This window comes from Mustela erminea, chromosome 9, assembly GCF_009829155.1.
Source record: "Mustela erminea isolate mMusErm1 chromosome 9, mMusErm1.Pri, whole genome shotgun sequence".
In the NCBI taxonomy this organism is placed as follows: Eukaryota; Metazoa; Chordata; class Mammalia; order Carnivora; family Mustelidae; genus Mustela; species Mustela erminea.
Window position 1 is genome coordinate 25974881 of NC_045622.1, and position 14871 is coordinate 25989751.

The following is a 14871-nucleotide window of genomic DNA, read 5'->3' on the forward strand; positions in this document are numbered from 1 at the left end:
GATCATGTTACTCATTGGATCCTCAGACCTTATTCACCTTATAATTGAAGGTTTGTATAATTTTACCTAACTTTACCTATTTCCACCACCAACATCCCCCAAGTCCCTGGCAACCACCATTCTACTCTCTATTTCTATTAGTTCAACATTCTTTTTAAGGTTTCACATGTATGTCATATTATGCAGTATTTGTCTTTCTCTGTCTGGCTTATTTCATTTAACATAATACCCTCTAAGTTCATCCATGTTGTCACAAATGGCAAGATTCCCCACTCCCATGTTTTTTTTTTTTAAGGCTAAAGCCATTCCATTATGTATGTGTGTGTGTCTCTCTGTGTGTACATTTTATATATATATATATATATACACACATACATATACACACACATTATGTATGTATATATTTATATATGTGTACTACATATATGTGTTATATATCTATATATAACTATATCTATCTATATCTATCTATATATATATATCTGCTAATGGACACTCAGGTTGTTTCCATATCTTGGCTATTGTAAATAATGCTGCAGCAAACATGAGAGTACAAAGATGTCTTCAAGATAGGATTTTGTTTCCTTTGGATATCCAAAAGTGGGGTTGCTAGATCATATGGTAGTTTTTCTTTTAATTTCTTGAGGAACCTCCATACTATTTTCTAAAGTGGCTGCACAGTTTACATTCCTGCCAACAGAGTATAGGGCTCATAATTCTGCATATCTTTGCTAGCATTTGTTAACTTTTTTCTTTTTGATAATAGACATGCTAACAGTATGAGGTGGTATCTCATTCTGGTTTTGATTTACGTTTTCCTGATGATGAGTGACATTGAGCACTTTTTCCTGTATTGGTTGGTCATTTGAATGTATTCTTCAAAAAGATATCCATTCAGGTGATTTGTCCATTTTTTTAAAAATAATTTTTTACTTTTTATAAACATATATTTTTATCCCCAGGGGTACAGGTCTGTGAATCGCCAGGTTTACACACTTCACAGTACTCACCAAAGCACATACCCTCCCCAATGTCCATAATAAACCCACCCCCAATCTCCCAAACCCCCTCCCCCCCAGCAACCCTCAGTTTGTTTTGTGAGATTAAGAGTCACTTATGGTTTGTCTCCCTCCCAATCCCATCTTGTTTCATTTATTCTTCTCCTACCCACTAAAGCCCCCATGTTGCATCACCACTTCCTCATATCAGGGAGATCATATGAAAGTTGTCTTTCTCCGCTTGACTTATTTCGCTAAGCATGATACGCTCTAGTTCCATCCACATTGTCGCAAATGGCAAGATTTCATTTCTTTTGATGGCTGCATAGTATTCCATTGTGTATATATACCACATCTTCTTGATCCATTCATCTGTTGATGGACATCTAGGTTCTTTCCATAGTTTGGCTATTGTGGACATTGCTGCTATAAACATTCGGGTGCACGTGCCCCTTCGGATCACTACGTTTGTATCTTTAGGGTAAATACCCAGTAGTGCAATTGCTGGGTCATAGGGCAGTTCTATTTTCAACATTTTGAGGAACCTCCATGCTGTTTTCCAGAGTGGTTGCACCAGCTTGCATTCCCACCAACAGTGTAGGAGGGTTCCCCTTTCTCCGCATCCTCGCCAGCATCTGTCATTTCCTGACTTGTTGATTTTAGCCATTCTGACTGGTGTGAGGTGATATCTCATTGTGGTTTTGATTTGTATTTCCCTGATGCCGAGTGATACGGAGCACTTTTTCATGTGTCTGTTGGCCATCTGGACGTCTTCTTTGCAGAAAAGTCTGTTCATGTCCTCTGCCCATTTCTTGATTGGATTATTTGTTCTTTGGGTGTTGAGTTTGCTAAGTTCTTTATAGATTTTGGACACTAGTCCTTTATCTGATATGTCATTTGCAAATATCTTCTCCCATTCTGTCAGTTGTCTTTTGGTTTTGTTAACTGTTTCCTTTGCTGTGCAAAAGCTTTTGATCTTGATGAAATCCCAATAGTTCATTTTGCCCTTGCTTCCCTTGCCTTTGGCGATGTTCCTAGGAAGATGTTACTGCGGCTGAGGTCGAAGAGGTTGCTGCCTGTGTTCTCCTCAAGGATTTTGATGGATTCCTTTCTCACATTGAGATCCTTCATCCATTTTGAGTCTATTTTTGTGTGTGGTGTAAGGAAATGGTCCAATTTCATTTTTCTGCATGTGGCTGTCCAATTTTCCCAACACCATTTATTGAAGAGGCTGTCTTGTTTCCATTGGACATTCTTTCCTGCTTTGTCGAAGATGAGTTGACCATAGAGTTGAGGGTCTATTTCTGGGCTCTCTATTCTGTTCCATTGATCTATGTGTCTGTTTTTGTGCCAGTACACTGTCTTGATGATGACAGCTTTGTAATAGAGCTTGAAGTCCGGAATTGTGATGCCACCAACTTTGGCTTTCTTTTTCAATATCCCTTTGGCTATTCGAGGTCTTTTCTGGTTCCATATAAATTTTAGAATTATTTGTTCCATTTCTTTGAAAAAGATGGATGGTACTTTGATAGGAATTGCATTAAATGTGTAGATTGCTTTAGGTAGCATAGGCATTTTTATAATATTTATTCTTCCAATCCAGGAGCATGGAACATTTTTCCATTTCTTTGTGTCTTCCTCAATTTCTTTCATGAGTACTTTATAGTTTTCTGAGTATAGATTCTGTGCCTCTTTGGTTAGGTTTATTCCTAGGTATCTTATGGTTTGGGGTGCAATTGTAAATGGGATAGACTCCTTGATTTCTCTTTCTTCTGTCTTGTTGTTAATGTAGAGAAATGCAACTGATTTCTGTGCATTGATTTTATATCCTGACACTTTACTGAATTCCTGTACAAGTTCTAGCAGTTTTGGAGTGGAGTCTTTTGGGTTTTCCACATATAGTATCATATCATCTGCGAAGAGTGATAATTTGACTTCTTCTTTGCTGATTTGGATGCCTTTAATTTCCTTTTGTTGTCTGATTGCTGAGGCTAGGACTTCTAGTACTATGTTGAATAGCAGTGGTGATAATGGACATCCCTGCCGTATTCCTGACCTTAGCGGAAAAGCTTTCAGTTTTCTCCATTGAGAATGATATTTGCAGTGGGTTTTTCATAAATGTCTTTGATAATATTGAGGTATGTGCCCTCTATCCCTACACTTTGAAGAGTTTTGATCAGGAAGGGATGCTGTACTTTGTCAAATGCTTTTTCAGCATCTATTGAGAGTATCATATGGTTCTTGTTCTTTCTTTTATTGATGTGTTGTATCACATTGACTGATTTGCGGATGTTGAACTAACCTTGCAGCCCTGGAATAAAACCCACTTGGTCGTGGTGAATAATCCTTTTAATGTACTGTTGAATCCTATTGGCTAATATTTTGGTGAGAATATTTGCATCTGTGTTCATCAAGGATATCGGTCTATAGCTCTCTTTTTTGATGGGATCCTTGTCTGGTTATGGGATCAAGGTGATTATGGCCTCATAAAATGAGTTTGGAAGTTTTCCTTCCATTTCTATTTTTTGGAACAGTTTCAGGAGAATAGGAATTAGTTCTTCTTTAAATGTTTGGTAGAATTCCCCCGGGAAGCCATCTGGCCCTGGGCTTTTGTTTGTTTGGAGATTTTTAATGACTGTTTCAATCTCCTTACTGCTTATGGGTCTGTTCAGGCTTTCTATTTCTTCCTGGTTCAGTTGTGGTAGTTTATATGTTTTTAGGAATGCATCCGTTTCTTCCAGATTGTCAAATTTGTTGGCGTAGAGTTGCTCATAGTATGTTCTTATAATAGTTTGTATTTCTTTGGTGTTAGTTGTGATCTCTCCTCTTTCATTCATGATTTATTTATTTGGGTCCTTTCTCTTTTCTTTTTGATAAGTCTGGCCAGGGGTTTATCAGTCTTATTAATTCTTTCAAAGAACGAGCTCCTAGTTTTGTTGATTTGCTCTATTGTTTTTTTGGTTTCTATTTCATTGATTTCTGCTCTGATCTTTATGATTTCTCTTCTCCTGCTGGGCTTAGGGTTTCTTTCTTGTTCTTTCTCCAGCTCCTTTAGGTGTAGGGTTAGGTTGTGTACCTGAGACCTTTCTTGTTTCTTGAGAAAGGCTTGTACCGCTATATATTTTCCTCTCAGGACTGCCTTTGTTGTGTCCCACAGATTTTGAACCGTTGTATTTTCATTATCATTTGTTTCCATGATTTTTTTCAATTCTTCTTTAATTACCTGGTTAACCCATTCATTCTTTAGAAGGATGCTGTTTAGTTTCCAAGTATTTGGGTACTTTCCAAACTTCCTCTTGTGGTTGAGTTCTAGCTTCAGAGCATTGTGGTCTGAAAATATGCAAGGAATGATCCCAATCTTTTGATACTGATTGAGTCCTGATTTAGGACCGAGGATGTGATCTATTCTGGAGAATGTTCCATGTGCACTAGAGAAGAATGTGTATTCTGTTGCTTTGGGATGAAATGTTCTGAATATATCTGTGATGTCCATCTGGTCCAGTGTGTTGTTTAAGGCCTTTATTTCCTTGTTGATCTTTTGCTTGGATGATCTGTCCATTTCAGTGACGGGAGTGTTAAAGTCCCCTACTATTATTGTATTATTGTTGCTGTGTTTCTTTGATTTTGTTATTAATTGGTTTATATAGTTGGCTGCTCCCACGTTGGGGGCATAGATATTTAAAATTGTTAGATCTTCTTGTTGGACAGACCCTTTGAGTATGATATAGTGTCCTTCCTCATCTCTTATTATAGTCTTTGGCTTAAAATCTAATTGATCTGATATAAGGATTGCCACTCCTGCTTTCTTCTGATGTCCATTAGCATGGTAAATTCTTTTCCACCCCCTCACTTTAAATCTGGAGGTGTCTTCGGGCTTAAAATGAGTTTCTTGGAGGCAACATATAGATGGGTTTTGTTTTTTTATCCATTCTGATACCCTGTGTCTTTTGACAGGAGCATTTAGCCCATTAACATTCAGGGTAACTATTGAGAGATATGAATTTAGTGCCATTGTATTGCCTGTAAGGTGATTGTTACTGTATATTGTCTCTATTCCTTTCTGATCTACCACTTGTAGTCTCTCTCTTTGCTTAGAGGACCCCTTTCAATATTTCCTGTAGAGGTGGCTTGGTGTTTGCAAATTCTTTCAGTTTTTGTTTGTCCTGGAAGCTTCTAATCTCTCCTTCTATTTTCAATGATAGCCTAGCTGGGTATAGTATTCTTGGCTGCATGTTTTTCTCGTTTAGTGCTCTGAAAATATCATGCCAGCTCTTTCTGGCCTGCCAGGTCTCTGTGGATAAGTCAGCTGCCAATCTAATATTTTTACCATTGTATGTAACAGACTTCTTTTCCTGTGCTGCTTTCAGGATTTTCTCTTTGTCACTAAAGCTTGTAAATTTTACTATTAGGTGACGGGGTGTGGGCCTATTCTTATTGATTTTGAGGGGCGTTCTCTGCACCTCTTGAATTTTTATGCTTGTTCCCTTTGCCATATTGGGGAAATTCTCCCCAATAATTCTCTCCAGTATACCTTCTGCTCCCCTCCCTCTTTCTTCTTCTTCTGGAATCCCAATTATTCTAATGTTGTTTCGTCTTATGGTGTCACTTATCTCTCGAATTCTCCCCTCGTGGTCCAGTAGCTGTTTGTCCCTCTTTTGCTCAGCTTCTTTATTCTCTTTATTGTCATTTGGTCTTCTATATCGCTAATTCTTTCTTCTGCCTCACTTATCCTAGCAGTGAGAGCCTCCATTTTTGATTGCACCTCATTAATAGCTTTTTTGATTTCAACTTGGTTAGATTTTAGTTCTTTTATTTCTCCAGAAAGGGCTTTTATATCTCCCGAGAGCGTTTCTCTAATATCTTCCATGCCTTTTTCGAGCCCAGCTAGAACCTTGAGAATTGTCATTCTGAACTCTAGATCTGACATATTACCAATGTCTGTATTGATTAGGTCCCTAGCCTTAGGTACCGCCTCTTGTTCTTTTTTTTTGTGGTGAATTTTTCCGCCTTGTCATTTTGTCCAGCTAAGAGTATATGAAGGAGCAAGTAAAATACTAAAAGGGTGGCAACAACCCCAGGAATATATGCTTTAACCAAATCAGAAGAGATCCCAAATCATGAGGGGGGAGAAAGGGGATAAAAAGAGGTTCAGAAAAAAAGAAAGAAAAGGGGAAAAAAAGAAAAAAAAAAGAAAAGAATTAAAAAAAGAAAACGAATAAAGAAAAGTATAAAAAAGAAAAAGGATATGTATTAGATAAACTAGTTAAAAAATGTTAAAAAAGAAAAAGGTAAAAGTTAAAAAAACTTTTAGCAGAAGAAGAGATAAAAATGAAAAAGAAAAAAATTAAATTAACTGCAAGACTAAAAATCACAGGGAGAAAGCCATGAGTTCCGTGCTTTGCTTTCTCCTCCTCTGGAGTTCTGCTGCTCTCCTTGGTATTGAAACTGCACTCCTTGGTAGGTGAACTTGGTCTTGGCTGGATTTCTTGTTGATCTTCTGGGGGAGGGGCCTGGTGTAGTGATTCTCAAGTGTCTTTGTCCCAGGCGGAATTGCACCACCCTTACCAGGGGCCGGGCTGAGTAATCCGTTCGGGTTTGCTTTCAGGAGCTTTTGTTCCCTGAGCACGTTCCATAGAGTTCTGGAGGACGGGAATACAAATGGCGGCCTCCTGGTCTCCGGCGGCCCAGAGGAGCTGAGAGCCCGGGGCCCCACTCCTCAGTGCGCCCTTAGAGAACAGCACCCAGTAACTCCCATCTGCCTGACCTCCGACCGCGTTCCGAGCTCACCGAGCCTGCGACCGGTTCAAGACAACCCCGAGCTGTGAGCTTACTGTTGGCTCTGTCTCTGTAGCCGGCTTTCCCGTTCCAATACCTAGACACCCCTGATCCTTCTGCCCCACGGGACCTGAGGCCATGCTGACCCTGTGAGCTTCGCCCTGGTTTAGCCTCTGGAGCGATGTCCCTCAGCGGAACAGACTCTTAAAAGTCCTGATTTTGTGCTCCGTTGCTACGCCGCTTGCCGGGAGCCGGCCCCTCCCCCGGGGGTCTATCTTCCCGTCGCTTTGGATTCACTTCTCCGCCAGTCCTACCTCTCAGAAAGTGGTTGTTTTTCTATTTCTAGAATTGCTGTTCTTCTTCTCTTCGATCTGCCAGTGGATTTGCAGGTGTTTGCAATCTTTAGATAAGCTATCTAGCCAATTTCCTGCTAGATGAAGTAGTCTCAGCCTGCCACTTCTCCGCCATCTTGACTCCTCCGATATGTCCATTTTTTAATTGAGATTTTTAATTGAGTTATGAGTTCCTTGCATATTTTGAATATTAACCCCTTATCAGATATGTGGCTTGCAAATATTTTCTCTAATTCTGTAATTCGGTTTTTATTTTGTTGTTGGTTTCCCTTGTTGTGGATAGTTTTTTTAGTTTGATATATTTCTACTTATTTATTTTTGCTTTGATTTCTTTGCTTTTGGTATAAAATCCAAAAAACATCATTGCTGAGATAATGTCTAGAAAATTTCCACCTATGATTTTTCTAGGAGTTTTATATTTTCAGGTCTTATGTTCAAGTCCTTAATCCATTTTGAGTGATTTTTGTTAGTGGTATGAGGTATGGGTCCAGTTTCATTCTTCTGCATGTATATATTCAGATTTCAGATTTGCCAGGCTCCACAGTGGTGTGAGCCAATGGAAACACATCTGTCTCTACACACACACATTTATATTTACTAACTTATGCAAGAATTTTATACAATACACACACGTATATGTATATATATAGATTATATATTTATATATAAATAACCATAGGAGATTATATATACATATATTTATATAATATATACATTATATATTATATATATTTATATATAATCTCCTATGGTTATATTTCTTTTTTGGGGAGGCTTCTATTCTCCTTTGGAGAACTCTTGAGTGACATACCATATAAACTTTAATCTCTCCCAGTGCAGTTCCCTTCTTTCAAAAATATAATCCTCTAAATTTCTGCCTGGTTTTACCACTCACTTTCTATGACTTTAGTTTTTATACATTTTTTCCAGAGATTATAATTGTTAGCTGTATGATGATTAATCTGATACAAGATACTCTCCCATTTCAAATCTAATTTTTTCCAATAATATTGGGCATTCCTGAGATAAATCTAATCTGTCCATTCCTATATTATTATTAGAAATTGCTTGATTTAGTTTGCTAATATTTGTTTTAGGATTTTAAATCATGATTCATTATTAAAATTTGCCTGTAATTTGTCTTTCTTATACCAATGCTGTCAGGTTTTAGAAAAAATGGAAATGATAATTGCATAAAAGAAGGAGTATGTTTTTCCTTTTTAAAAATAATTTGGAAATATTTATCTACAAGTAATTTGTTTTTCTTTTTCTTTTTTTTTTGTATTTTAGATAGAATGTGCCTATGTGGACCTGGCATTTTCCTTAGAGAAAGATTAACCATTGATTCAAACTTTAAAAAAAAGTTATTGTAGTGTTATAGGACTTTGATGTTTCCTATTTATTTTCTTTTCTATGTATGTATGTATGTATGTGTGTATGTATTGTGTTATGTTAGTCACCTACAGTACATCATTAGTTTTTGATTAGTGTTCCCTGGTTCATTGTTTGCATATAACACCCAGTGCTCCAGGCAATCTGTGCCCTCCTTAATACCCATCAACAGTAACTTATATTTTTCTCAGAAATTATCTTTTCTTTAAGCCTTAAAATTTAGTGGCATGAAGTTTCTCATAATGCTCACCTATAATCATTTTAATATTTGCTCTATCTCTAGTTATACCTAGCTAAAGATGCTTAATATTTCATTTTATTTTGTTATTGGTGGTAGTTATGGTGTTCTTGCTCTCTTTTTACATTTTGTTATGAATGTGTGAATTTTACTAATCTTATCTGAGGTGCTTTTTCGTTTTGCTATTCTTCATTATCTTAATTTTTTAAAAAAATTGAGATGTAATTGACATACGGCATTGTGTAAGTTTAAAGTGTACAACATGTTGGTTTAATACATTCATATATCATAGTACAATTACAGTAATGTTGGCTAACACCTTTATTATGTCACATATTTATCATTTATTTTTTGTGTTGTGAACAGTTGGAATCTAGTCTCTTAGTAACTTAGAAGTTTATAATGTGGTGTTGCTGAGTATAATCACTAAGTTGTTCATTAGATTTCCAGGATTAATTAATTTATTAATTTGTTGATTTATTTATTTATTTTAAAGATTTTATTTATTTATTTGACATACAGAGATCACAAGTAGGCAGAAAGGCAGGCAGAAAGAGAGGAGGAAGCAGGCTCCCCAGGGAACAGAGAGCCTGACGTCTGCCTTGATCCCAACCTGAGCCAAAGGCAGAGGTTTTAACACACTGAGCCCACCCAGGTGCCCCCAGAATTTATTTATTTACTAATTGTTAAGTTTGTACCCTTAAACAACATCTCCAGTTCTCCTACCCTCTAGTGCCTCCTACCATTCTATTCTGTTTCTACAAGTTAGTTTTTTTTAGATTCAACATATAAACGAAATCATAACAATATTTGTCATTCTCTGTCTGACTTACCTTACTTAGCATAATGCCTTCAGGTTTACCCATGTTGCCACACATGGCAGGATTTCCTTCTTTCTCATTGCTGAATAGTATTTCCCTTTACTTAATGATTTCTGTTAAGTGAGTTTTTTAGTCAGATAAAAAAAGTATTGTGTATGTTACCAATTCTTTGAAGTTTTTTGAGACTTGCTTTAGTGCCTAATATGTTGTCATAAATGCCCCTTGTGAATTTAAATAAAGTGTGCCTCTTCAAGTTGTTGTTGGACTTTAGAGGGGAGTCAAAAATAATACATCCATCTTCTCCATAAGAGTTCTGGTAGCAATAAAAAAAAACCCAAAAAACAAAAATTTGATAGGTATCCGAACTATCCGAACTATCACTTCTATAGTGATTAAGCTAATGTTAGACAATACTGCTGATATTCAAGGGAAAGTAAGTGTCTTAACCCTAAACCTCAGATTTAGACAGAATTCCCCATCTGATCCCAGGGAATGCTGGTCACATACACCCCTCTGATAATGGTGGTGGCTGTAATGATCAAAATATGGCATAGAGTAGCAAGGCAGACTACCTGGTCCCTGTTGGAAGCATGGCTCTAAGAGAAATTGAAGAGGAAGGGTCTAGCATCTATATGTCACATTTTTTTCCTTCTACACTGAACAGTCAGATTAATCCCTTAGAGAAAAGTGTGTTGAATTAGAATTAGAAAGAGTTCAAAAGTGTTACTCCAGTGGAATTCCCACCACATGAAATGACATGTTAGGACTGTTACTCTCCTAACATTATTCTCTATATGTTTATCATATCAAGCGTGTTCATTGCTTTGTTCATCTTTCAAATCTTTATTTCATGCCAGCTCAGCCAAATATGTGAAGTATTTATATATATGTTGCCTAGTATTTTCAAGTTTGTGCAAGAGAAGTATATCACATTATGAAAATAAATGTTTACTTTTCATCATATAGATTTCTGCCCTTTAATTTAATCTTCCTTCTCTTCTAAAATATTTTTTTGCAATATTTTACTAATTTAAAAGAACTATTAATTTCCTTTCATTTTTTGTTTTCTTGAGTAAGAAAAGTTTTAATGTTATGTATTTTTTCTGAGTATGGTTTTTACATTGCCTCTTGTTTTGATATTTTTTGCTCTACTTTTTTTGACTTAAGAACTTTTAAAAGGGGGAATAAGGTTAAAATGAACACTAAGGATGGTCTGTAAGGAAAGAAAAGCTTTTGAAATAACAATAATTTGTTGGAAGGTATGACCCTTAAGTAAGTGGATAACTGCAATTTCACTGAGTCAAGCTGAAATGATGACCTTTTTTATCCTCTTGGTCTTTCAGATTATGTCATACAACCTTAACAGGGAAACAAAACATTGCTTATTATTTAATGTAAATCTTAAGAGCATGGAAAGCTGAAACTTCAGAAATACCCAACAAATACCAAGTAATTAATTTTATTGCCTGACCTGAGATGCCTGTAACATTATATAATCTTGTTCTTGTTATACTAAGTTTTAAACATATTATAAAAGAACTCAGTATTTTTTCTGGTTACTTCCATTAATCAGAACTAAAATACCAAAATACCATACATAAAACAAACATAAGACTCTGAAAGGTAGAGAGAAAATGATGACTTGCTAGAGTCTTGGGGCCTGAGAAAAGGCATGCTGGTGAATCCCCCAGATTCCTTTTTTGTCTTCTATGTCCAGACTTATTGCTGAAGAAACCAGTAATGCAGAAATGCAAATAGGCAAAGGATAAATTAGGAAAGTGAACAAAACCCTGCTCTCTGTAGCTAAAAAAATCAGAACAGAACAACCTAGCGAAATCTAAAATTTTTAGATAATAACTCGTTTTTTGCAACCAAACACCACAGAAGCAGCTGTGGCCAACACCCCATCCCTGCCAGTAAGGTCCAAGTGAGGATTGTAAGCTCTCACCCTTTTAAGCCTCTAAGGAGACACTTTAATACCTCCGCTTGGATGATGTCAGAAAAGACCCATTAGGGTGATGAGACTTTCATCCTCACTGGCTGGTAATAAGGCATCCTTATCATGATGTCAATGAAGATCATGTGAGGAGCCTGACTTTCCATCTCCACCTAGCAGTAATGTGGTACCCCTCCCCCTTTTTACTGTGCTGGGTGACATCATGGAAGCCCAATAGAGAGTCAAGACTTTTATCATCACTCACTGCTAATGAGGTCACTTCTATTATGATAACAATGGATACCATAAGGAGTGCAAACTACCACCCCTGCCCATCTAATGAGAAGTCTCTCTACCTCAGGTATCAGTGAAGGCTCACTGGGGAGCATGGACATCTACCTCTAACTGGCAGTAAAAATGTGGCCTATATCCTTCCTCTTACTAAAGCAGTATCAGAGAAAACCAGATAAAATGAAAAGTTTAGCTAGGATCCATTCTTATAACATAATAAAAATAAGTATATAAGGTTCTATAAAAAAATCATTTGTCATACCAAGAACCAGGAAGAACTCAAAGTGTGTGAAAAAAAGCAATCAATCAATATATGGTGATTGAAAATATAACAAACACATTAGAATTATCTGACAAAAATTTTCATGCATTTGTGTTGTAAATGCTTCAGTGAAGAATTATGAGCATGTGTGAAACAAATGAAAATATAGAGAACCTCAGAATAAAAAACAGACACAGCAAAGAAATAGAAGATATAAAGGACAAAATGGAAATTTTAGAACTGAAAAATATAATAACCAAAATAAAAAAGCTCAATGGATGGACTCAACAGAATAATGGAAGGAATAAAAGATAGAAGCAATAAATTTTTTTTAAAAAAAGATTTTATTGATTTGACAGAGAGAAACACAGTGAGATAGGGAACACAAGCAGGGGGAGTGGGAGAGGGAAAAGCAGGTTTCCCACTGACTAGGGAGTCTGACACAGGGCTCAACCCCAGGATCCTGGGATCATGACCTAAACCAAAGGCAGAAGCTTAACAACTGAGTCACCCAGGTATCCCAGAATCTGTTAACTTAATGATAAAATAGTAAAACCACCCAATCTGAACAACAGAGAGAAAAAGATCAGAAATATAAATAAACAGAACACTCAGGGACATTTGGGAATACAGCAAAAATATTTTAAGCTCCATATATTGAATTTCCAGAAGCAAAGACTAAATAGGGAGGGATTTAAAAAGTACTCATAGAAATGATAGCTGAAAACTTGGCAAGAGATGTAAACTTACCAATTTGAGAAGTTGAGTGAATATCAAACAAGATAGACAACAACAACAAAAAATCTATGTCAAGACACATTAAAATTAGAAAACTGAAGTCACAGGAAAAAATGCTAAAAGCAGTGACAGAAAAATGATACTTTAGCTATAGAGGAAAACTGCTTCAAATGACAGTGGATTTCTCATCAGAAACTATGTAGTATGGAAAGAAGTGGCACAATGTATTTCAGAATTTCCAACCAGCATTTTATACCTAGCAAAATACAGCAAAATTAAAACACTACATGTTAGCACTAACATGTCAATATTATATTAAATTATTAAAACTTCTAAATACCCAAAATACAGAGATTGGCAGAGTGGATTAATAAACATGATCCAATGATCTATTCACTATATAAATCTCAGTTCTATGTGTAGGTTAAAAATAATATGAGAATACATAAAATTATGCAAACACTAGTCAAAGGAAAACAGGGCTGGATATATTAACATCAGATACAGTAGATATTAGAGCACAGAAAAATATCAGAGACAAAGAGAGATATTATATGATGGCAAAAGTGTTGATATAAAATGTGCATGTACCAGACAACAAAGCAGCAAAATATGTGAAACAAAACTGATATAATTAACACAAGAAGTGGATCAACCCAATTATAGTTGGAACTTTAACCCCTCTCCCAACAGTTGATAGAACAACTAGAGGGAATATGAAAAAAGATACAGAAGAACTCAAATCCACCAACAAAGAGGATCTAATCAACATTTATAAAACACTCTACACAACAATAGTAGGTAAGTATTTTTTTTTTCAAGTGTCCATGGAACACATACCAAGCTAAACACTATTCTGGGTTATAAAACAATCTTAAAAAAATCTTAAAATATTGAAATCATACAGAGTATATTCTCTGACTACAAAGGAATGAAACAAAAAATCAAAACCAGAAACATAACAGAAAAATCTACAAACACTTGGAAACCCACAGCACACTTAACTAATATAGGGGTCAAGTAGAGGGTGTCAAGAGAAATCAAAGCAGATTTTGAACTGGATGAACATGAAAATAAAACACACCGAAATTTGTAGGACACAACTAAAGTGTTGCTGAAAGGGAAATCTGTAGCACTAAATACATACATTAGAAATGAATAAAAGTATCAAATCAATACTATAAGTTCCCATCTGAAGAACTTGGGTAAAGAAGAAAATAAACCCAAAGTATGGGGAAGGAAGTCAATAATAAAGGTAAGATGTGATAAGTAGGAAACTGAAAATGGAAAAAACAGTGGAGGAAACCAATGAAACAAAGACGTGGGTGGTTACCAGAGGGGAGAGGGGTAGGGGATGGGTAAAATAGCTGATGGAAATTAAGGAGTACAATTGTTGTGATGAGCATTGAGTAATGCATACAATTGTTGAATCACTACATTGTACACCTGAAACTAATAAAACATTGCATGTTAACTCTACTGGAATTAAAATTAAAAACTTACTAAAAAATTTGCCAAACCCCGAGCAAAACTGACAAAAAAAAAAAAGAGAGAGAGAGAACGAGAGAGCACAAATGATCAACATCAGGAATGAAACAGGGATATCATTACAGACTCTGCTGATATCAAAAGAGAAATAAAGGAATGGCACAAACAACTCTACATGTACGGATGTGATTTTATTGAAATTAACCATATCCTAGAAAACTACAAACTACCACAAATCATCCAATATGAAAAAATTATATGAGTAGCCTCATAACTGTTAGGTAAATTTAGTTCATAATTTAAAAATTCCCCCCAAAAGAAATCTCCAGGCTCTGAATGTCTCACTGGAGAATTTTAATAAACATTGAAAAAGATTTAATATCAAATCTATGTAATCTCATTTAGAAAATAAAAGGGGAGAAAATAAAAATTTATGTTATGAATTTAGTATTACTCTGATACAAAACCAGAAAATACAGTTAAAAGAAAACCCTGCAGACCCATATCTGTCATAAACATAGATACAAAGTCCTTTGTAAATATTCACTAGTAGAATTTAGAAATATATTTAAAAAATTA